Genomic DNA, 22,322 nt, shown 5'->3' with positions numbered 1-22,322 from the left:
ACAAGTAGATACATTGGCTATTAATAGAGACTGGAATGTGTCTATCCTTTTTTTTTGTTTTACAAGAGATAAAATAGAGCATATACACAAGATTATGTAGGTATGCTTGTTGGATCATTAGGAAATTTAAATTTTGTTGATTGTTTTCTCAAAAGTATGAGTTAAGTTTTAAGTAACGACAGGTAATTAATGGAGGTGAAAGGGATGGAAATTTTAAAATTGTAGAGAAAAACTATAAAATAGTCATCTAGGAAAGTGGCAAAGAAAGTTAGCGGCAAAATAGAATAGAAATGGGGCTACTGTCGAACTTTGTTGATGATTTCTGTCTTGTATTTAAAGTGACATCAAACAACAACCTGCATGATTTTTCTCCAGCAATATTTAGTGGCTTGGGTTCAGCCATAAAGGAAACAGATACCTGGGTTTAACTAAAGCCCGCATTTGCTAAGTGAGTGCAATGGAGACAGAGAGGCCAGGGATGTGAGGGTATTTACAAGGGAAGGGTTTCTGTCCTGGTGCCAGGAGTCCCTTTGTCCAGGGAAACGAAAGGACAAGAGGATTGCCAGCAGTGAACAAGTGGTAGAGTACAAGTTAGTGAACTGGAGCTCTTGTAAGAATGGTTGCACAAAATAGTATCTAGGTAAAAGAGGAAAGGGCAGAGAAGGCAATGGCACCCCACTCCAGTACTCTTGCCTGGAAAATCCCATGGATGGAGGAGCCTGGTAGGCTGCAGTCCATGGGGTCACTAGGAATCGGACATGACTGAGTGACTTCACTTTCACTTTTCACTTTCATGCATTGGAGAAGGAAATGGCAACCCACTCCAGTGTTCTTGCTTGGAGAATCCCAGGGACAGGGGAGCCTGGTGGGCTGCCGTCTCTGGGGTCGCACAGAGTCGGACACGACTGAAGCGACTTAGCAGCAGCAAAAGAGGAAAGGGCTTCCCATGTCAGTGGTAAAGAACCCACCGGCCAAAGTAGGAGACCCGGGTTCAATCCCTGGGTTGAGAAGATCCCCTGGAGAAGGGAATGGCAAACCACTCCAGTAGTATTGCCTGGGAAATCCCATGGACAGAGGAGTCTGGTGGGCTACAGTCCATGGGATCACAAAAGCGTCAGACATGACTGAGTGACTTAACAATAACAAAAGGGCAAAATGAGTTAAGCTAATGAGGAGAAGGTCCATGTGAATACAGAGATGTAGGATGTGGTAACGAAATGTGTAGCTGAGATGGGCTGGGGTGGGAAACTACTGAGGTTGGCAAGGAAAGGATGACTAGTAGAGTTAAGTACATAAGTTGAAGAGGAAAAAAAAAACAGTTCCTGAGCTGCAAGTACTTGCCCAGAATGTAGACTGATGGACGTTATTCAACCGAAAGAGTAAACGAGCCAAGGGTATTACAGTTCTTTGAAGAAGTAGAGTTAAAGATCTCAATGGAGGGAAAACTATATATAAAATGATTCTTGTATCTTGGTAGTGGAAACCAAACCTTATTTTAATGACCTTATCCTGAGGAAACTCATGAGCCAATGAGTAAAGAGTCACTGGAGGCCAAATCACATACTGCTTCTCAAGATTTGCTTTGGGCAGGGGCTTACAAGGTAGTTGGATACAAAGAGCGAAATCAGGAAGGAAGAAGGTAAAATAAATTGTCACATTGTGGTATAGAAAAGACATTCTTGTTTCTGTATGAGTTAACTTTAATTCATAATTCATTCTAACTAAAATAGTCTGTTCGTGGCCTATCAAATGTACATTGTATATCTGCTTTAATTATTAAAGAAAATGGCACACTGACCAGAAGAATGTCCATGTTAAAACTAAAAATTAAATGCTCCTCTTCCCGAGATGCCAATGCTAGTACTCCTTTGATTATGAGACTCCCTTTCCAGGAACCAAGGCCATATTGTACAGGCTGTACGCGTACAGCCTATTTTTTTGAAACCTTGAAGAAATGTAGCCTTATTTATTGTTCTTTGTTCTGACAAGATATAAAACTGTGCTGAAAACTATGCTTCCCCGGAGAAGTTTCTCAGAGGAATCTGGGAAGCTGACTTCTGGGCTATAGGCCTCAGTCTGGCTCAAATAAAACTATTTTCTTAGTATTCATTGTTTATTCATTATTTTTATTGATAGAAGGAATCTAAATGACATAACCAAGAATTATCTCAAGCCTGTGACTGTGAGAATTTTAGGTGCTGTTGACTAAGCTTTTCCATTGATTTTGAGTAAGTCATGTGGTTCCCCTCAGCAGTGGCTCTGATCCAGGATAAGTCTGTTGGAGTTGGACCAATCTAGTAACAAACTAATTATATTAATCTCCTGGCCTCTGACTTCTATCATTTCCCAAAAAGTTTGGGCTGTCTCCCCTAGAAAGGGCAGTGGAAATGGTGATCAACAACATGAAGTAGTACTTGGTTAGATTCATAGTTGGAACTTTATGTCACATGATCAGATTAATGTAAGTCAGAGCAATGATTCTCATTCTCATTGGGGACTTATTGGTGAGTATGGAGAAAAATGTGTAAAATTTCAAAAAACATATTGAGTCTCATAATAGTCCTCTCTCCATACCCACAGATTCATTCTATATAAGGGGCTTGAGCATTTGTGGAATTTGGCAACCATGTTGGATTCTGAAACCAATCCCCTACAGATACCAAGGGAGACTAGGTAATTTCATATTGGGAACATAAAAAATATATTCACCTACTATTGTACAATCTTTAGGTCATGTAAAAAAGTATAAAAATCATAAAACAAACAGCCAAGTATACATTACTCATTTAAGAATTAGGGACTTTAGAGGAAATGCTTTCAGGTTTTCACCATTGAGAATGTTTGCTGTGGGTTCATCAAACATGGCCTTTATTATGTTGAGGTAGGTTCCTTTCTCTGGAAGAGGGCATGGTAACCCACTCAAGCATTCTTGCCTGGAGAATCCCCATGGGTAGAGCAGCCTGGCAGGCTATGGTCCATGGGGTTGCAAAGAATCAGACACGACTGAGCAACTAAGCACAGCACAAAAAAGATTCCTTTCTATGCCCATTTTCGAAGAGTTTTATCATAAATGGCTAAATTTTGTTGAAAGCTTTTTCTGCATTGATTGAGATGATCATAGCATTTTTACCTTTCATTAATATTACACTGATTGATTTGCATATATTGAAGAATCCCTGCATCCCTGGGATAAACTCTACTTGATCATGGTGTATGATCTCTGTACTCTGTTGTTGAATTCTGTTTGCTAGAATTTTGTTTAAGATTTTTGCATCTATGTTCATTAGTGATATTGGCCTGTGATTCGTGTTGATGTATGGCAGAAACCAATGCAATATTGTAAAGCAATTATCTTTTAATTAAAAATAAATAAGTTAAAAATAAGAATTAGGGACAACAAATATAATTGAAACTCTAAGCCACATGAACCCAATCACTTTTTCCCTAGAATTAGCACTTGCCCTAATCCTGTCTGTCATCCCCAAGCCCTTTCAAGTTTTGAAAGAGTAATGAACAAAATATTCTTTGTTTCATATGTTTCAAAACTATCGAAATGATTTCACATAGTATGTAGCCTACTGCAAATTTTTACTGTCCTCATTATTAGGTTTTTAGATGTTTTCATATTGTTACACATAGCTATGATTCATTTTGACTGATGAATATTATTTCCATTATTTGCCAAAAGCACAGTTCATGTATCTGTTCTTCTGCTGATGAGCATTTAAATTATTTAGTTTCTCCATATCACTAGTGATGCTACAGTGAACATTTTTAGAATTTATCTAGGTGCACACGTATGATGGTGAAATTGTCACATCCTCAGGTAGGCATATTTTAAAATTTCTGATATTTTTATAAATTGCTGTTTAAAATGGTTGTACAAGTTTCCTTCCCCTCCATGAAGCAACTTATGACACTGTGTTGATTGACATCCTCTCCAGTACTTTCAAAATGTTAGTCTGATGCTTCTGAAATGAGGTCTTGTTCTTTTAATTTGGAATTACTACACAAACATAATTTTGATAGTAATAAAAAACAAACTCCAGAGAGCAAAACTCAACAACCATTTTTGCCTAGTAGGATAACTCAATAGGCTGTCTCTGAGATCCTCAAGTGATGGGTGAAGAAGGCATGGTCCCCTAGAGAAATGTGTGAAATTGTCTGAGGTGGGGCTCTGGTGTTTTATTTATCTTGGCTTGGGAAAATGGTGGGGAAAAGTTCAGCAGAGAGAGCAAAGCCCAGTGAAATTGTATTGGGTCTATTACTATAGGATAAAAGAAAGACAAAGTTGTATACAAAAGAGCAGAGTGATTCAGAACTAAAAGGGGAGAATAAGAATTAAAAGAGCTTCAGTAAATTAAGGAGATTACTGCTGTTTCCTTAGAATTTGCCTGTTTGAATCCTCTTCTCTTAGTTTACCATTTATGTCACCAGGGTCTCCAGTTATGACCTACTTAAAGCAAATGACTTATTGATAATAATCACAGAATCATGGAGTTGGTAGGAATCCTAGGCATTATTTTACACAGAAAACTGAAGTATAAAGATAAGTTACACACTCACATGAACAGGTTTTAATGAAACAACTGAAGAGATGGTCTTAGACTAACTGGTCCAAGTTTTCTGGAGTATTAACCTGATCCCTAAGATAGAAGAAAGATCCCCATTTTGTGCTTAAATTTGTGATACAGTGTTTGAGAGCACAGATTTGGAAACAGAGAGGCCTGGCCATGATCCCAAGCTCAGCAAATGTTAAAGGTATCATCTTGATCAAGCCATTTGACTTCTTCATCTTTAGTTTCCTTATTTGTAAAATAAGGGAGGTTTTAATTTCTATACACACATTGTTCTTACGTTATGAAAATGAACTGATAAAGCCATTTTAGTCTCTGACAAACATGAATAGTTGATGCTATATTTTTAACATCTCAATGTTTGAGATACAAAGTAGTCATTTTGGTGTTCTGACTTGAGCTGCCAGTGGAACAAAGGGGAAAGTTTTGTTTAGTTAAACAAGTCAGCAGTGGCTGGTCTAGGTCTCCATCACAACACACCACGCATGCTTTTGACTGTTTAACCTGCATTTGGAGAAATTTTTTTAACTTCAACAATTTTAAATTTTCCTTATTTACTCAGTTATGTGTCTCTATTCCAATGAATTTGTATATATATACTTTGGAGACTTCATAGAACATGGAAACTGAGTTGTCTCCCTACTTTTCAAATCTTTTATTTCCAAACTCTAAAGTGTGTGCAGCTAAAATTCTTTCATTATTTTTGAAGGAGAATCAGTGGGCATTTGAAAAATAATTATAAGTTTTTACTTGGGTATGGTATCCCTTTTACCTATTGCCCTTGTCACATGAATTTACCATTATTTTTCTCTTGCTTTTATATCTGTTGCCAGCTTCTGTTTCAAGATGGCTGAGTACATATATACACACATAAGTTTACCTTTATACTCTCTTAAATTATATTGGGAAAAAGTCTTCAAAAACAAAAAATAGAGTAAATCTAAAGCAGTGAGGGGAAAAATGTCCATCAGTAGACAATAATATTGGGAAAGTTGTAAAAGCTCTAAAGATGATAGATAAGATTTTTTTAAACTTAATCCAATAGAACCAAAGAACTGCTCACATAATATAAGTATAATATAGAATCACTGAAATGGTATGCTTCCCCAGAATGGCTCTAAGTCAGAATCATGACTAGGGTGATGTGAATGAGACAAATGAGGAAATTGCCTCTGGAAAAGTTGCAGAATTTGAGGGGTGCTCAAAACTCAGTAATTAGAGGGAATAATATTTTTTAAAATAAAAATTAATGCCAAAATTCCATTGTTAAAAAAATATCAGTATGACTCATTTTTCCTTTAGCCTCACACTCCAGCGTAGCATGGAACTATGAATGATCCTGTCTTCATTTAAAGTTTGATATTTTATCCATCCTAGATTTTTGTTTTATTTTTGATCCTTTTAAAAGAGTACACTAAAATATTATTTATCCTGATTACTGTTTTAACATCTACTTAAACTTTATATCTACAGTAAATCCTCAATCATCTTGTATGCACCCTTAGTCTCAGCTGTCCCCTGAGTATTCTTCAGATCAGAAGCAGCAGAAGAGGGCTCTGAGAAAAACTCTGAATATTATTTAAAGGATTGTGAATCACTGGGCTTGACCCAATACATAATGCACTGACTCTGGTGTTTGTCCTCAGGACAAATGGAGAGATAAGTTCTTGAAATAATATGACAACTTTTCCTCCGGGAACTTACACAGTTGGCTTTGAGGTTACAGCAAGAAACAGAGCAGGAGTCTAAATAACTTTCACAATAGATAAGAATTACCTGTATACAAAATATAAGCTCCCCATGTATCTTTAAAATAAAACCAAATCAACAATATGTTCACTGGCTCCACACACTCAGCCCTTTCTTAGTTATTTGCTATAGCTGAAAATGACCTGTAGACTGAACACGTATTCCTTTTCTGAAAAACAGTGATATGTACTGGAACTGAGGAAGATCTCTGTAGTCTTTAGTATAGATCAATCACAGGAAGAAGAAAAAAGCTAACACAGTATAAAGATATACCTGAAACATGTAAAAGGATAAATTCTCACCTGAGAAAGTAAAGTTGACAACAGAAATAGAAGGAAATTTGAATTGTTTCTATTCCCAGAGAGATTTGACAGGATATTAAATTCATAGTGTAACAGGCTACTTTGCAAAAAGGGTAGTGATAGTTTGGGAAATTTTACTGCAAATTCCTTTTAATTTCAATATAAAATCAGAAGAGTAGTCAAATAGGAAAGTGAGAATCTGAACATGTTTCACTGATTCAAGGATAGTTTTGCTCCTTACAGAATCCCCAGCACCTGGATGAGTTCAGTACGTGTTGATCTCATCTTATTGGAACAACAGGCAAGAGTTACAGTAGTAAACTGTGACATCATTTTCAGTTGCTTTCTACCCTCTCTCTCGGCACGTGACTTGAAGCACTATTTTACCGGAGAAGCATGCATCCCAATTCCCTTGATATCAGGGACATGTGACATGTATTGGCCAATGGGAAGTGAGCAGATGTGAAACATACTATGTCCAAGTTTTGAAAGCTTTGAGTGCCTTAGTTCTTTGTATGTATGTATTTATTCTGTTCACCAAAAGAATGGCAGGTCCTAAAAAGAAATTGCTCCTTCAGTCCAGATTCTGAAATGAACAAGATAAATGCAGTAAAGCACATTCAGTCTGCAACCTTCAGAGATAACATGAAACATAAGAAGAGAGAACTGAGCTTTTTGTGGTGAAACACTGAGGTTTGGAGTTTATTTGTCATCAAAACAAGGCTGATTATTACAGTTAACTGATTCACTTTGATGTTGTTTATGCAAATTTTTCTCAAAATCCTTGTGTTACTAATACATGGAACTTACTAGTGAAATATTAATAGAGTTAGAATTACCTATTTGAAAAAAAAATTAGGACCAAAAAAATGTGACCAACCAAAATGTAATCAGGAAAGGTAAATGTTAATCAGCAAAATAATAAGAAGCAAAATAGAATAAGAGAAAAACATAACAGAAGATAGTAGAAATAAATACAAATATTTTAGTGATAACAATTTTAATATAGCATATTAAAATTCCTTATTAAGAGACAACTAATTTCAGATTGAGTATTTGCTATTGAGAAATAAAACTTAAAATCTACTAATGTGAGCACTGGACTATTTCATCTGAGATTAAAACTCTTAGTAATCCAAAGTTAAATTTTAGCGAGTACTGAAAATATTTATGAAACATCTAAATGTTTTTAAAAAGTACTCAATATTAGTCATTTCTATTACTCTCATCTATCTTAACAAGAAAAAAATATATGTCCAAATACATATATATACATATATGCACATATATATATATATGTCCTAGAAAACCTCTGAAGATACAAAGTTTTCCCCTTAATTGTTCTTTTATATTGTTTACCTAAATATGGCTGACTAAGTTGCATAATACTCTCAGAGATACAAAGACATGAAGAGGGAACAAATATTCCATCCTGGTTAAGAAGAAAACTATACTCCTTAATCACCAGTTATCCAGGCAAGAAACAAACAAACATCCACATAGACATAAGAAAGGATTCTCACTCTTGTGACAAAACAGAACAAACAAAACTGAAAAAACTGTACACAAAATTTGGTTCAAGTTTTGGTTCAAGTTTTCTAAACTCTACTCATACTTAGAGTGAACACGTAGCGTCTCAACATAGTTGTTAGCAACATTACCTTCCACCTTCAAAATTTCCCTGGTTTGGTTGATAAATTCATGGTATCCATGTATCAACCTTAATGCGATTTATTACAGTATGTATAATAAATGGAAATAGAACTACAGATATTGCAGTTAGGGAGTTTTACTCTTCTTCATAATAGTGTGCTACAGAATCCTGGGGGATTCAGAGGAAAATGGTAGGTACACAAAATGAGTCATTAATTGCCCTGTAATCTAGATCCATTATAGTCATTAACTTTCTGTTTTAGTTTAGTCATCTGTAAACTAGAGATAACATATAATTTTAGTAACTTCATAACCATTCCTCTAAGACTTGGATAATATGACATGGGACCATTTTGCATATCATAATGCTTTAAGCATTTAAAATATATTTTTATTGATAATCTAAACTATTTATTTAGAGTACTTAGCACTGTCTCTTTTTCTCTTTGGCAGTTGTGTGTGTAGATTCAAGATCAAAAAGTCTTGAAATAATGACATAATAAACTTTTTGAGTATAGATTATCTTTAAATCTAAGTTTTGAGTTTAATTAATTTTAACAGTAGGAAAACTCATATGGCATTATTTCATTCCTATTACTTTCATAGATTTCCTTCTTAAGGTACAACCTGGAGAAAAGTAAAAAAGACCACTTTACTCTCTTGAAGTTAATTTCTCCTAACATGGAAATAGGCCCAAATTTCTCAAAGTTTAGCTGCAAGCAGAAGACATTCACAGTAGTTTCTCTAATTTTCCTGGAAATGAATGGTGTGTGTTACTTGGTGTGTTCTTATTATGATGAAAGAAACCTTCTTCATTAGTGACTTTTAAATTAATGACTTAAAGAAAGATGTAATAAGTAGCAATGAGAATCAGGTTTTAGTTTTTATCTCCCTTCTATGACTAATCTCAAAAGTCCTAAATTAATTGTCAAAATTCTTACAGCCTAGCTTTCCACCTACCAAAATAGTATGAGTCTCTATATTTAATGGATAGCTTGTTTCAACAAAACTTTTAAATTATTTCTTAAACTCAGAACACTCACATTTGAGGTGAGAGTTGATTTCACTTGGTTCTGCTGGCAGGGCCATCTCTTTTCCTCTTGAAGAGTACAATTTCTCTAGCTTTGTCTCATCCTGCATAATTCTAGAAGAAATTTCACAGGGAATAAATATTATAGAGATGAAGCATGTTTGTTTTGTTCTCGACCCTGCATAAATCATTGGCTTTAGTAGTTCCAAAACACTATTTGTATTATGTAAATAAAGATGCTACTTTTGCAACATTGTTTTGAAGATTTCTGTATAACAGTGCACTTTAAAAAACGTAGTAATTGCTATCATTGTGTACAATGACCGAGTAAGCCACTGGCATTGATAACACTTTCCAGAAAGCCTGAATTAAACATCTTTATTGTTGAGGAATACACAGAAAGAGAAAAATCCTTCTATGTGGCATGAGGGCAAAGGAGGAAATATTCCCAGAGCCACAGGGAAGTATTGCTATCAAAAATAGTCATTTTTACCATTTAAGATCAGAGAAAAGACAGCAAACCTGCCACAACCAACGAGGCGATCTTTCCAAAGTAGCTAGTCTCTCTAAGAATAATAATAATGAGCAAACTCAAAAAATCTCAGATCCTTCCTTGGTAGCTCTCTGGTTGAGAATTAGATCTACAGACTCTTCTGGTACACTTAAGAACTGCTTGGAAATATGGCAGTCTCAACAGGGAAGGATGTTATTCCATCATTATTGCTGCAGTGCAACTGATGAGAGGAAAGTAAAGGCTGTTCCTGAAAGAGTTAATTCTGTGCCTCTCCTTACACCTAATTAACAACAGGAAGGCCTTAGGCAAGAGAGAAAATAGGACTTTTGGGATTATGTAATCTCATCTGATTCCAAGTAAACCCAAGGAATACCTGTCAACCAGACAGACAGCAGTAACAGCTAGGACTTGCAATCTGATTTTTAAAACCTTCTGTGGGGAAATAGATGTGAATGCAGAAAAGGAATTTGCTTCAGTTAAGCTTCAGATTTCCAGAGGGTCATTAAATTAAATTCACAATCTCTGAGAACTCTAATCGGTATTTACTTTTGCATTTAGTAAAATCTCACTAATTTGGACTAAGGAGAAAGAATAAAACTTTTGATTTAAAGAATATCTTTAAAGAAATGATGAGGTCCTGAAACTAGGTAAACAGAATATGGCCTCAGGGGGTTTAATAATGATGTATAGTTTGAATATCAAGGTAAAGTTAATTTATTACTTGTTTATAAGGGCAAGAGGTGACAGCTATCTACAGGAAGGGTTGTCATGCAGCAAATAAGGCCAACTTGTTTTACACTGCTCCAGAAGGCAGAGTTAAAATTCATGGGTTGAAGTTTCAACGAGCTGATTTTGGCTTTCTACTGAATATGAATTTACTGTTTCCCATGAGGAAATGAACCTCCTGTCATGTAAAGTAGTCCAGCAACCCATTGACCATCTGTAAGGGAGATTGTGAAAAGAATTCTTGTATTTGAGTTAGATCAGTGCTTTAAACTTTTTTTTTGCAACAGAAATTTTGAAAAATTGAAATCGTACTCAGAATTTTAGAATATAAAACAGATGAAAGAGTTGAAATGATTCCTGGATGAGTTAGAATTTTGAATACTTGAGAATATATCATGGTTCATATAATTGTGCCAGCTCTTTACTGGAGCCCTTATGCCTCACAAAGAACGGAGAGAAAGCTCTCTCCAGATCACTGGTTTTCTGATAAAGAATAAGAGTTTCCAAGTACTGGGGATGACCATTTAATTGAAAAGAAACAAACAGAAAGGCCAATATTCCCTGAAAATGTATTCCTTATAACTTACTTATTCTAAATAAAAAAGCAGTTACCTTGAACTTATAGGTGAACTAAATGAGAATTTCTGAAATGATGACCATGTCACCAACTAGATTCAGAGATGTGGAGATTTTCTAAGCAGAGGTTTAATAATTGTGGTAGCCAGCCTCCAAGGTGGCTCTCAAAGGTTTTCACCTCCGGCTGTTCACGCCCAAGTGAGGTTCCTTCCCACAGAGAATCAAGGCTTGTCAGTAGAATACTGCAGATGAGATCATGTGTTTTCTGAGGCTAGGTTATAAAACAAATCATAGATTCTAACCTGGCCCCTTGGGTCATTTGCTCTGGGGGAAACCAGCACTGTGTTGTGAGGTCACTTGAGCTGCTATGTGGAGAATCACAGTGACGGGAGCTGAGGCCTCCCACCAACAGCCATGGGTCTGAGAGAACCTGAAAGCAGATCACATAGCCTTCTTTAACTTTCAGAAGGTTGCAGGCTAGCTGACATCTGACTGGGATCTGTGAGAGATCCTGAAATAGAACAGCTCGGCAAAGCAGCTCTACAACTTCTGACCCAAAGAAACTGTGAGATAATAAAGGATTACTGTTGTTTTTAAGACACTAAGTTTTGTGGTAATTCGTTATGCAGTCAAAAAATAGTAATAATTGAGCATCCACTTCCTGGAGATTTTTTTCTAGAGTCATTCACTTTTCATTATGACTGAGGAGATGGCCTCAAAAATCTATAAGCATCATGAAAACATGCGGCCACTTTTTTTTTTTTTTTTTTTTGAGCACCAGTATCCTCAGTAACTAGTTCAGTTCCTGGAGAAGGTTTCCATAGAGTCCATACAATTTTACTGAATAGATGAACAAATCAACAAGACTGAAAATCTTTGGAAGTTAAAATTAACAAGGTCAAATTGAGTTATTCAATAGCTGGTTTATGATTTGTTTTATTATAAATCTCAAATTTTCATTTAAAAATTAAATACTTTTTTGAAGGAGAATGTAAAGAATTTTCTTAAATTAGTAATTAAATTTCTATGAAATATAAATAACATGTGGACTATAGTCAGGAAAGGCATTCTAATGTGGTATGATTAAGCTCAAAGCAATTGAACAACATATGCCCTTCCCTTTGCCTGAAATGAATCTTGCTTCCTTTTTCCAGATTTCATTCCCTTGTGCTTCAGGCTCAGCGAGCTATAGCTCGACCTGCAGAGAAGACTCCCCTGATTCCTTTTGTCTGGACTTGGTGACATAGAGCATTTGCAGAACGGCACATTCAGTTTTCCAAAACAACTCTCCTGTTTTTACAAAAAATAGTACATGCATATTTAAGAAGAGTGAAATAATATAGGATAATGGCTACTAAAATGTTCTCACCCCTAGGCTATTTAAATAAGCAATCTTTAAATTCTAAGTCCTCATAACCAACAAGTCTAAAAGCACAAGATGCAGCTACAAACTCTTGTACACGTTTATGCAGAAAAGCACACTCTACATAATAGCAAAAAGACATTTTTAAGACTAGAACTCTCCTAACTGCCAAGATTCATTTTCTTCCCTTGTGGCTTATAATCTTCCTTCCTTCCCCTGTCATACTGATTTAACTCCAACAGGTGGATTATTTTAATTGTATTTTTGAGAAGTCTTCATTTTTGCAACATGAATGACATTTTAGCCTCTGAAACTGTGTCTGTGTGTGTGAGTCGCTCAGTTGTGCCTGACTCTTTGCGACCCCATGGACTGCAGCCCACCAGGCTCCTGTGTCCATGAGATTTTCCAGGCAAGGATACTGGAGTGGGTTGCCAAAACTGCATCTAGGCTCAAGTAAATTCACTAATAGGACATTCTCTAAGTAGGAATGAACATTTCCTACACATGTAGCTTACATACACTGATGATTACTTGACTTGTATTTACCACCTTATAGGAACACCAAATGCTCAGGATGCCAAAATTATTTAGGTCAACAGACATTTGCTGCACAGTGACTAAATGTGAAGCCTTAGATTAGAAAGACAAGGAGGGTAAATGCCCTACCTTCGAAGTAATTAGAGGTTAAATAATTAAAAGGAAATATATCAATCAAGGCTGTGTGAACTTTTTCTTAAAAACTTTTTAAGTAGCTGGACATTCTCTAAGATACAGGTCATGGCAAGGGAATTCTGCCTGCTCAGGAATATGGTACAGAATGATTTCCAACTAGATTATATTGGTTACTGGACAATACCAGGAAAGTCTCAACTCAGGGATAACTGACTGTGTATTAGAATATTTGAATGTTTTTAACTCATTCAGCATGGTAATGGAATAACTTATTTGAACTCTTTCAGATATTTAGGTGACAATTTATTGCAACAAATATGAACATTTATTTGATAGAAAAGAATTTGCAGACCGTCTGTCTTTGTCTAAATAGCTAAGACCTCAATAGAAACACCTTTCCCTCTTCAATATGTTAAGAAGGCCACAGTAAGCTGCTCTATGAACATACCATTTCCAAGCTGAGTTTATCAATACTCTACAGATTTGGCCTGAAATAAACGGTCCCTTCTTTTAAATAGGGTATTCCTAGATACTGGCTTATAAAGTGGACAGTTGAAAAGTAAAATTATGACAGCCTGTCATCTGCCTAGACAGGGTCAAAAGTGGGCAAAGAAAAGAGTAGAGTGTAATGAAATATCTATTTTTTCTAGGGAGCACTGAATAAAAGGCATGGCAGATAGGAAAGCTAATAAAAAGAGGCATTGCTATTACTTGAATTTGGTCTGACATCTAAATTTTAAAATGAACCAAGTATCAGGATTCAGGACTAACTAAAAATTATACACTTTAAAAATTTCAAAGTATTTTTCTAACTAAAACATGTGTCATTCAAAAATCACCCCATTTCCTCTGTGGATATGCACATAGAACACAGTGATGGTAAAAGAAATGCTACAGGAGCATGCCCATTTCTTATTTAGAAAACTGTGTTTAGCACAGCAAAGAACAGAGTAAATCCTGTATTTGCCATTAAAATAAAGCTGATAATAATGGTTCTTAAACGGGCTTTTTGTACTCAAGTCTTATGTTTCCAATTTGCCATGAGTGATAACTTGAATCAACATCTAGAGAAGAATAAGTTCAGATGGCGGAGGCTCTTATCTTTATTTTCACAGGTATATATTGATGTGCACATTACTTTCATTCTTTCATCTAAATTGAATTTAATATGTAAAATTGAATATCTGAATAAATAGGATGTCAGGAAGAAAAAGGTAGCTTGAATTCTAATCAAAATAGAAGAAATTTTATTAATGAAATTGGAAAGAATATAAACACAAACTATTTTAGACCTAAAATATATGGCTCATGTGGTTTACTCATAGATAGTATAGGCAATTATGGCTTTGAAGAATGCATACAAAAGAAAGTGTACTTATTTTATGTAAGCTCTATGGAGTTTGAAATAACAAGGAAACCACAGATTTCCTTTTTAATGTTCAAAATGGAAATAGAGCCTCATATTTTTATCTAATAAATACCATATATTTTGACTATTGAGTCTCCCTCATATTTAAAATTATGGATGCAGCAAAGCAGTTAGAATCATGTGTCCCAGACATCTTAGAATTTGAGTTTTGGAAGAACAGTAATGATCATGTTATGTTTCCCTTGTACCTCAGCTGGTAAAGAATCTGCCTGCAGAGGGAGACTGGGTTTGATCCCTGGGTTGGGAAGATTCCCTGGAGAAGGGAAAGGCTACCCACTCCAGTATTCTGGCCTGGAGAATAATTCCATGGACTGTATAGTCTATGGGGCTGCAAAGAGTCAGACAAACGGAACGACTTTCACTCCCACTTATGTTGCCCTACCATGCCATAGGGAAGGCTCACCGAGGTTACAATGAGTATCCAAAGTCACTGAGCTAGTTAGGGACAAATCGAGGGAGAGAACCTGGCACATTTTCCATTATCCTGGCTTGATCTAAGATGGGTACTACCTAAGGCAATGCCTATAGTTTTGTAGTTCTATCAACATGTTAGGAAAGCGTTGTCCTAAACTGCCCACCCTGGCCATGCATAATAACTGCTTGCATGAGTTATCTTACAATGGGAAGTCCAGATAAGGAACATGAAACTAACAAGCTACTGCCAGTCAGAAGAATTTGGGAGGGGACAAAAGGAAGGAGGAGATGCCAGCCCAAAGCCCCCCAGAAACCTTTGAGCTGGTCCTGACTGAGACATGAACATACCACCAGGAAGGACCCTGAGTCAGATCAAATTTGGGCACAAGCAAGATGACTGATTCAGAGACTGATTCAGAATATAACCCCATTACCATAAAAGCTAAGGCTGTGAGCCTTGCTGCAGAGAAGTTCTCCTGCATCAACATATTCCACTGCTCTCTGCCCAGACTTCCCTTTCTAATAGTCTTTTCCTTTGTCAGCATGTGTGTCTCCACAGACTATTCATTTCTGAGTGTTAGACAAAAGCCCACTCTTGGGCCCTGGAAGAGGTTCCCCTTCCTGCAACAAATGGAGCTAAACTTTCAATGATTGTTCTGGTTCACAATAAGGAGACCATCTGAGGTCATCATATTTTTGTCTATAGTGCTTTGCAGATCAGCACATTACTGGAATGCCATTAAACTGCAAGGGGTGTGGGGAACTTTAAAAACGAATCATTGACTGTTTGGGGAAAAAAAAGAAGACAAAGCTCTCTGAGCCAGCTGGAACTTTCATTAGGCCCTGGGCAGATGCTTCAAAGTCAAGGCATGTGCCCAACAAAAGCACCACATCATTGTCTCTTCAAATTGTGCTTTCTTTGAGGGATATAGAATGCAAATCACCTAACCAAAATGCAGAGTTGCGAGGCAATGCAGGAATTGAAAAGAGAGAGTTGGGATTAGATATTGCACCAAGTAATCTACTTCCCCATAACTGGATGCACCATCTTCCAAGCTATTTGTGTTGCCTGAGCAAGGCACTGAATTTTTGTCAATCTGCTTTAATTAATCTTGCCATAGTCCTATCGTGGGGTGGGTGAACTTCTAAACATTAAACAGTAGAATTACTCACCAGGTGGCTTTTCCCAAACACCCCCAGCCCCAATTAAAGAGCTATATTTTGTTTGGGTTTCCTCAAATGGCGCTCTTGTTAACACTCATCAAACACAGGAAAAATAAAACAGCAATTTAACTGCACTTGCAGTGTGAAAGGCTTGTGCAAATAATCAGCACATTTCTAACTGGTTAGTAATAGGCAGAGTGCAAAAAAACAAATGACCAGATTTATATCACTGGGCAGATCTGAAAGCAATATTATAGCTGAAATATATTCATTTACAATTTAAAGCAAGCCTTTCAGTGAATAATTGTTTACATAATAGTGAAGAGCGCTTGTGCTGCACAACTGGTATCCATTTACAATGTGTTAACCAAATAATGCATGTTTACAAAAGATTTTGGGTTTGTTTTTGGAGAAAAGAATCATGGTACCCATGCCAACAAAAGCAGAGCAGTATGTACAGTTAGTAAATCTTTTCTTAGCTGCAAAATGAGTGTCAAGTTGCTTGAGCTCATAAACTACGTCAGCATAAGTCACTCATTAAAATTGATGTGTGAAGGTAGTATTCTCAAACAGCAGGTTGCTCTGTTTCTTATTTTTTCAATCAGCCAAATAATGAGCTGCGGTAGAGTTGCTTAACCAGGCCAAAGGAAGAAGAAAGCGGAATCATCTTCAAACGGCCATCCTGGATTTAATAGCCTACAACAAAACCCTAAGCAGGTCAGCTTCATGGTTCAGCAGTTCCTAAAAGCCTTGTCTTCTTCTCCCAAGCTTATCAGTGACGGCTGGTGTATAAGAGCTCCCAATGAGAACTGATTTACGGCACTGAAGGGCTTTGTGGTAACAAAGGCAGGCCAGGGTCCTCGAGAGCTTTCTGTACTTTTTAGATCCCAGAAGATGATGTGGTTCTGTGATAGTAATCTCTTACACTTTACCATTGACATAAACAGGTCACAGTGCCTACAAAAGCTTAAGCAGGAGTCAGGAGCAATCTCTCTCTCTCTCTCTTTTTTTCTGGGTCACAGTCAGATTTTATCGAGTCAAGCTATCTAACTGAACACAAACCATGCCATACGACCCAAATGTTGTGCATTAAAAATGAAGCAGAATGGGGCCAGGTTTGTCTCAGGCTAGTGCTGCTACAGGGATAAGTTTCAGACATCACCTGAATACAAAATTATTTTTTTGCTGCATTGACAAAAGTCTCACTTTTCAAGGAGGAAAGAAAAAAGTTGAGAATAAAAAATAACAAAAACGCACATACAATTCTAGTTTCAAGCTAGATGTATCTGTTGTGAAGCCACATGTTGGCTAAATAGGAAAAGTCAGGTGAGCTAAAGTCTCATGGCAGTCTGGTTTAAACCATGGCTACACAAACCAGAGCCCTGTCCAGATCTCAGGAAAGTGAATTATATATAATAACACTTACAGTTTCCTAGTACTATTAAATTTGCCTTCTTACATAAATGCTTAAGTTATGATAAAAAACAGGGCCACGTCAGTTCCTTTCAGTCTCAGCACATTTGCTATTAGCATAAGAAATGCTGCTTATGGCAGAGCTAGTCGGGCTTGAAATTTCTGAATTAATGGATTTGATTTCCTCTTGAGACAAACCATCAGCCTTGCAGTAATGGAAATAGATATAGTTGGTAAAACAAATAAAAAACTGGCATGCAGATAAAATGGGTTTCAGTTTAAAATAGTAATGTTGTAATTGAAGTGAACAATTACAGGGTTGCTCCTAGGCACAAAAGAAATCCCATGAAAATGAAGTAATGTTTTTAAGTGTAGTCATTTCAGGAAAATGTAGAGCTGCAGATGTCATTGTCTGCCAAAGGGAAAACTATACTTATTCTTCTATACAAAGATCATTTAATAACATTTGGCTAATTTTAATAATAATTGCTAATATTAACCCTATATTTCACCGGGAGTTTGAAGACAAAGGCTCCCCGCCCCTGCCCCATTCTTTCCCTTCAGTTGGTACAGCGCCAACGAGATCACGTTCCTGTAAAAAGCTATTGGCAACGAACTATCAGAAACCCCCACCCGGAAAGCAGCCTCCTCCTGTCTAACGTCTTATTTCTCTTTCTTTGTCAAGCATCTCGTATCTGAAACGGAGCCCGTTCGCTGGCAACTGAGGTGCAGGAGGAGCGTAGAATAAAGGAGGGATGGAGAGTGGGAAAACCCAGGGCAGGGAAATAGAAGTAGGCCCTGGAATGTGTACATCTGATCCCCTTTACTCTTTTTTTTCCATCTGTTTCAACTTGTCTGTGAACCATATGAAATTTAGAACAGAAATTTCCATTTTTAGAACTGGAAATCTTTTCATGTTCATACACACACAAACTGAGGCAGCCAAGGCCACAGGACGTCACAAGAAACCTAAGTGTCTCATTGAATGTGAAAAGGCAGTGACACAAAGAGGCTTGAACAAAACGCTCAGCTGGGTCCCAGCCCACTGCTTGGCCCTCCTTCCCGCTCCTCGGTTTTACAGCGTCGCAGGAAGAGACACGCGTTCTGTTTCCTCCTCAGGTTTTAGCAATTAAAACAATATTGAAGCTCTGTGAAATTCTATTTGGAAATACACTGTGCTTTGTTCCCTGCGATGCTGACTGCCGCACGCAGCCCGTTTGGCTCATTTGGCATTTCTTTCTCTGAGGGAAACACTTTTCCTGGGTTGGTTGATTTTTTTTTTTTCCCCCCATATCACAACACTGAAGAAGCCACAGAGGAGTGAGAAAATGAAAGTCTCTTCTAACAAAGGACTTAGCTGTGACTTCTTAGGAGAAAAGGTTAAATCGACTGGCTGTGTGTCTTAGAGTGAAGTAGGGAGAAGGGCCGCTTCCCTTTTTACTCAGACAGTTAGAATAATTCATTTCCTAACGCAGCCTACCTGTGACAGTCACAGGTGACCTCCCAGCCTGCTAAGCTCGGCTGATTTCCCTTTCCCATTGTCCAAGCACAACTCCTGCCAGAAGACAAATGTACTGCAAGCCGGAGACATATCTGCAGAGCAGGGGGAAAGCAGCCTGTCTACAGATGTCATTTTAAAGCCTCGCAAGGAGATTTTACTGCTTTCTTCACACTCTCACACTTACATAAATACACCCACATAGTACAAGCAAGTTCCTGAGACTCCTGAGCATTTCTCTTCCATTAGGAGACATTTTAAAACAAATTAGCACCCTCCCCCAAAGCCTATTGGCCTAAATGTGTTTATTACTTTGTTTGTGGTTTTAGAAGCTCTTCCTATAGGCTTCCAGTAAGACTGTTCCTGGCAAATGATGCTCACCCTTCCTCTGTTGAGGAATACACATATCCAACAAAGACTTAGATCTTTTTTTTTCCCTCCTCTTGACACAGCGGCTGGTGACACATAAATGTACTTTTTTTCTTTTGACAGAGTAATAAAAATCTCATTATCTCTGAATAGGCAGCAATTTCGTTATCTAATCTTTTTACCAAAAGGTTAGTTAATTAATCAGAAACAAATCCTGATTATTATTTCAATAGAATTAGAAAGACAAATCACCAGAGTACAACTAACTGGGGCAGGCCTGCGGTTTCACCTGCCTCATTGCCATGCGGGCCCCGCGATTGTCAGGGTTCCTCCAGGAAGACAGCCTTCGGAACAGCAGCCAGCAGATGGCTGCTCCGAGGCCAGCCTGCCTCGGCTCTCATGCCTGTGATCCCATTACCTCACCGAATCCGTTACCAGGGTAACTGTTAAATTGCTGTGAAAGGCATGGTAATAAAGTAACCTGTCACATTGGCAATAAAAGGAGCAGAATTTTCCTGTTCACTGAACTTTGCAGCTCATCAATACTCACTTGATGGAGAAATTCCCCACTACTCCTGGGTCAGCCACAGGAATCCTTCCATAAGGCTTCTGAAATGCAAACTAAAGTTCATGTAAACACAGGGAAGATATAATTAAAAGCTGTATTCTTAGCTGCCCAGAGTTAATGCTTCCCTCTATTCTGTGGAAGGTTATGGGAGCTTGAAGAACATCAGCTTGCTCCCTTTGTTGTTGTTGTTGTTTAATTTAAAGCATGCCAGACAAAAATAACCTTTGCTGGTGAAAGACAGCTGTGATTAATTCAAGACTGGGAAAACAAAGACCATGGGGGAAAAAAAAATCCCTTGTTCCTAAAATGTCTTGCTTTTGCAGATCCTATCTTACTGGCTGTTTTCATTAAAGGGTCATGGTATGTTAAAAATGACTTGAACTTAAGCATTTAAAAGAAAGAATGGAACTCCTTGGTTTTCACAAGCATGAGGAGCTGGAAACAACAACCCACCTCCCACCTCCCCAAAACCAGAGAGAGTTAGGGTCCATCAGCTACAACTGCAAAGAGATAAATGAAGGCTGAACATATGCACAGGACTGTGTGTCTCCCTCTCCTTCTGGAAATGTCCTTCAAGGGTTTCTATGTCAAGGATTCTAGCAGTGATGCCATTGGGTATAAAACTTGCTATAATTAATTGAGGTTCTTTGAGGTAAGAAAAGAGAATAGCAAACACCCTCTCAGCTTTAAAGAATAAGAAATAAGCAGAAAATCCCATTGACTTCAATTACATTCTGCAGCCAGCCCTATGAACATACATGGAAAGTGGGGTATATCTGTCTAGCCCTCATTATTAGCCATTTGCAGACTTCACGCTTTTGGCTCCATTTGGTGCTGTCATTAATTAGGCAATGTTAACCTTAGAAGACTTTGGAGCTTGCCTATTGAAATAACACTGGGCACGCTTCGCTTTCTCCCTCCCTTCCTTTGACTTGTAAGTGCTCACAGCTTGTTATTAAAAAACTGACACTGTGTCTTTGACCAGCCAGCAGCAGACATGAACCATACTTCTAGTGGTAATGGCAACCCACGAAAAGGAATGCCTCCGAGCAGGTGTTGTCTTCATCACAGGGTGCTCAGCAGAGCCCTGCTGGCTGGCCACACCACCCAGGGCCTTCCACTGGTGTCGTAGAAATGACGGGTGGTTTTCAGAATGAGGTGGCAATACGTTACGTGTGGAAGAGTGGATTAGTTCCCAGCTAGAATCACTTTCATGCATTGGAGAAGGAAATGGCAACCCACTCCAGTGTTCTTGCCTGGAGAATCCCAGGGACAGTGGAGCCTGGTTGGCTGCCGTCTATGGGGTCGCACAGAGTCGGACACGACTGAAGCAACTTAGCAGCAGAATCAGGGAAATGAAGGCTATGGCTTCATGATATCCAAAATTGTTTTAAAACAGAAATGTTTTCTGTCCTGTTGAAAGTAATTCTCAAATATGGAGTCACAACACACACACACACACACACACACACACACACACCATAATATACAATGTGTTTTTTACTGCCCATAATGTTTAGGAGAGAAAGAAACAGAATTACAGAAGTAGCTACTCATAATCAGCTCTAAACTCACCAATGGTACGCTATCATCCCTGTGAACGTTTTCCATGGATATCAGGTTAGGAAAAAGTCTTTCTTTTTTTAATTAATTAATTTATTTTAATTGGAGGCTAATTATTTTACAATAGTGTAGTGGGTTTTGCCATACATTGCCATGAATCAGCCACAGGTGTACATGTGTTCCCCATCCTGAACCCCCCTCCCACATCCCTCCCCATCCCATCCCTCAGGGTCATCCCAGTACACCGGCCCTGAGCACCCTGCCTCATGCATCGAACATGGACTGGCGATCTATTTCATATATGGTAATATACATGTTTCAGTGCTATTCTCTCAAATCATCCCACCCTCACCTTCTCCCACAGAGTCCAAAAGTCTGTTCTTTACATCTGTGTCTCTTTTGCTGTCTCCCATATAGGGTCATCATTAGCATCTTTCTAAATTCCATATATATGCATTAATATACTGTATTGGTGTTTTTCTTTCTGACTTACCTCACTCTGTATAATGCACTCCAGTTTCGTCCACCTCATTAGAACTGATTCTGATTCAAATGCATTCTTTTTAATAGCTGAGTAATATTCCATTGTGTATATGTACCACAGCTTTCTTATCCATGTATCTGCCGATGGACATCTAGGTTGCTTCCATGTCCTAGCTACTGTAAATAGTGTTGCAATGAACATTGGGGTACACACATCTCTTTCAATTCTGGTTTCTTGGTGTGTATGCCCAGCAGTGGG

The 22,322-nt window shown here is 37.7% G+C and overlaps 1 long non-coding RNA gene across 1 annotated transcript in view; it reads right to left on the bottom strand.

Moving 5' to 3' along the window:
• The window catches only part of LOC147368969 (uncharacterized), a 62,404-nt gene extending 42,219 nt beyond the window's left edge, over positions 1–20,185 (bottom strand). The window contains exons 1-2 of the long non-coding RNA XR_015167010.1: positions 20,000–20,185; positions 9,325–9,425 (exon numbers count right to left, since the gene is read on the bottom strand). This is a non-coding gene — a long non-coding RNA (uncharacterized LOC147368969). The remainder of the gene's footprint in view (positions 1–9,324; positions 9,426–19,999) is intronic.
• Between the last annotated feature and the right edge of the window lie 2,137 nt (positions 20,186–22,322).

This window comes from Bos grunniens, chromosome 7, assembly GCF_055505025.1.
Source record: "Bos grunniens cultivar Pamir isolate PY7600 chromosome 7, Bosgru_T2T1.0, whole genome shotgun sequence".
NCBI lineage: Eukaryota > Metazoa > Chordata > Mammalia > Artiodactyla > Bovidae > Bos > Bos grunniens.
This window is presented reverse-complemented; position numbering and strand designations above follow the sequence as displayed.